The following is a 3,732-nucleotide window of genomic DNA, read 5'->3' as shown; positions in this document are numbered from 1 at the left end:
AGATATAAATCTCTGTCCTTGGCTGACAATGTTTTCTTAGATATAATGCCAAAAGCATAAGCAACAGAAGAAAATATAGATCAATTGGACTACACCAAATTTTAAAGCTTTTATGCTAAAACCAATATCTTCAAGATAGTGAAAAGACAACCACAGAATGATAGAAAATACTTGCAAATCATGTATCTGATAAAAGAACTGGTATTGAAGATATATAAAGAGCTCTTTCAACTCAATAATAAAAACGACTCAGCTTGAAAACGGGCAAAGGATTTGAATAGAAATTTCTCCAAAAAAAAAAAAAGATGTAAAATGGCCACCAAGTACATGAAAAGATGTTCATCCAATGATATAGTTTGGATATTTGTCCCCTCCAAATCTCATGATGAAATGTGATCCCCAGTGTTGGAGGTGGGGCCCAATGTGTGGTATTGGGTCTTGAGGGTAGATTTGTCATGAATGGCTTGGTACCCTCCTTGCAGTAATGAGTAGTGGTGCGTTCACATGAGATCCGGTTGCTTACAAGAGCATGGCACCTTCCCACCCCAAACCCCAATCCTCTGCTTGCTCCATCTCTTGCCATGTGACACACTGGCTCTCCTTTGCCTTCTGCCATGATTGTAAGTTTCCTGAGGCCCCCACCAGAAGTAGATGCCAGCACTATGCTTCATGTACAGCCTGCAGAACCTTGAGCCAAATAAACCTCTTTTCTTGATAAATTATCCAGTCTCAGGTATTTCTTTATAGCAATGCAAATGGACTAACACAACCAACCTCATCAGCCACAAGAGAAATGCAAATCAAACCCACTGTGAGATAACATTTCATGCCCACTAGGATGGCTATAATCAAAAAGACAGATAATAATAAGTGCTGACAAAAATGTGAAGAAATTGGAACCCTCATACATGTAAAATGCTCTAGCCCTTTGGAAAACAGTTGGTCATTGCTCAAAAAAGTTAAATATAGAGTTACTACTAATATATGACCAACAGTTACATTCTTAGGTATATACCCAAGAGAAATGAAAACAAACTTCTACACAAAAACATGTATATGAGTGTTCATTGCACTATTATCCATAGTAGCCAAATAATACATAATACATATTTTTATTAGCTGGCAAGTAGATAAATAAAATGTTCTGTAATTCATGCAATTAATGTGTAATTATTCAGCAACAGAAATGAAGTACTGCTACATTGCTAAACATGGATGAGTTATAAGAACATTATGCTAAGTAAAAGAGATTTGTATCAAAAGGGCACATCTTATATTATTCCACTCAAATGAAATGTACACAATAAGCACATCTATGGAGGCAGAAAGTAGATTAGTCGTTGCCTAAGACTGGGGAAAGGGGGATGGGAGTGACTACTAACAGATACCTGGGTTTCTTCTGGATGATTACAATGTTCTAGACTTAGATAATCATGATGGTTGCATAACTCCATGAATATACTAACAGATGGAAAGGGTAACAATGCTCTTTGTTGTAAGGATAATGGGCACCAAATTTACTACAATTAAAATTCTGTATAACCAATGCTTTCTGTAGCCTTGGTCCATGTAAGGATTACACTCTTGGAGGATCTAATACTAAGAGGAGAGGAGCCTAACAAACCCAGCTTCTCATCTTCTCCACTTTGAACATCCCAGTTAACCTCCACAGTCAAAGAGATCAAGAAACATAAACATAAAAGAAGGCTGTGATGAAAGTGAGGCTATGTATGAAATGTTGCTCAACTAGTTTCAAAACTCTATTTATTTGCTGATCCACCGCAGATAAGTTGGATGTCAGCTTAATGTCATCTCAGCTTCCATTTCATCTACAGCTCATGCAGCCTGGGAATGTAATTTCAGGCATTAGGCTTAAATTTCACTTAAACTGGATGTTCCACTCAGCTTTTTAAAAACAGGAATTGGACTTTAGCATACTGCTATTTCATTCCCCTTGATGCTATTGTTTCTTCTATCAACTTCCCGAGTCTATTCAGAAAGAGGAAAGAGGGAGATGGCTAGATTCCAAAATACCTTTCATTGTTCTTCCCAGAAGACAAATCTTTTCTGTCCAGATTCTACTCCTGGTCAATGTTACATGAACATAGAACAGAGTAGTACCTCAAACATTGTTATTGACTTAGCAGTACATTGGGCACAGATCAAGTTGCTATTAAAAGCAATGTACTCCTGCCTCCTTCACATATGCCTGGGGTCACTTGTGTTTGGCACTTACACGTCCTTATGTTATTACAAAACCATACCCTGAAGTCTTGTTAACTCAGTTTTTTTCTTCACTACATTCGATGTAATTTTCACATCAAGGTGTTTCTATAGACTAGACAGAGTGAGAGTTCAGCTTCTTCCACCCAAAGTGTTTAAATTTGACTAGACAGCAGCAATTGCTTTTTAATCTAAGCAAACTGATCTGTCAAAGACAATCAACTCAGGGAAGTTATTCCAGGAGGATCCTAATAATCCCAATGAGTCATGCTGCCCTATGTGAAACTCAGCCTCTGAACTCTTGACATAGTGTGTCACAAGTACTTAGTGGAATAAGTACATACAGCTGAACTCTGTGTTGACACACACACTCTAGCCTCTTGCGCATAAGTTAATGATCACTGCATTTAGCCTGGTGGAGGAGCACACTCTTGTGTATGGTGATGTCAATTCATGTTTAATGATGTTACAGCAACTAGGCTTCATGTTGCATAACCCACTGTCCTCACAAGCACTGATCAACAGTGTGCTTGATTCTTCTAGATGAAAATAAAGGGTTGTGGTGGTTGTTTTTAATGACCTCCTAGCTTTTTATTTATGTATTCATTTTAAGGCAGGTTCTCACTGTGTTGCCCAGGCTGGAGTGCTGTGGTGTGAGCACAGTTTACGGTAGCCTCAAAGTCCTGGGTTCAAGCAATCCTCCTGCCTCAGCTTCTTGCATAGATAAGATGACTGGCATGGGCCACCACCCCTAGCTAATTTACTTATTTTTTTTTTTTTTTTTTGTAGAGACTGGGGTCTTGCTATGTTGCTGAGCCTGGTCTCAAACTCCTGACCTCAGGTGATCCTCCTGCCTCATTCTCCCAAAGTGCTGAGATTATAGATGTGAACTACCATGCCCAGCCTCACCTCCTATCTTTTAAACATGGTCTCCAACCTCTTAATAATACCTGTATCAATGTAGGGCTTTGCAGTTACCAAGAACTTTAAGAACTTTACCTTGTTTAATTTTCACAGCAACACTGAGAGGTGGGTAGATGGTTAGACTCAAACTTCGATCTGATGATTTCAGGTTTTAAAGTCTTTCCAATGCTTTAAATCATATTATTAGAGTTTTTGTTCTATTGTTAGGGTTACTGGGTACTACAGAAGTCTGTCCCCTCTAAAACACGTATTGGAAACTTAATCAGCTATGCAACAGTGTTGAGGGTTGGAGGTCTAATGTTTAAGTCATGTGGGCTCTGCCTTCGTGAGTGAATTAATGCTGCAATAAAAGGGCTTTTGGCTGGGCGCGGTGGCTCACACCTGTAATCCCAGCCCTTTGGGAGGCCGAGGCAGGTGAATCATGAGGTCAGGAGTTCAAAACCAGCCTGGCCAAGATGGTGAAATCCTGTCTGTACTAAAAATACAAAAATTAGCTAGGTGCCGTGGCGGGTGCCTGAAATCCCAGCTACTTGGGAGACTGAGGAAAGAGAATTGCTTGAACCCGGGAGGCAGAGGTTGCAGTGA

This window comes from Colobus angolensis, unplaced genomic scaffold (assembly GCF_000951035.1).
Source record: "Colobus angolensis palliatus isolate OR3802 unplaced genomic scaffold, Cang.pa_1.0 Scaffold35, whole genome shotgun sequence".
Classification (NCBI taxonomy): domain Eukaryota; kingdom Metazoa; phylum Chordata; class Mammalia; order Primates; family Cercopithecidae; genus Colobus; species Colobus angolensis.
This window is presented reverse-complemented; position numbering follows the sequence as displayed.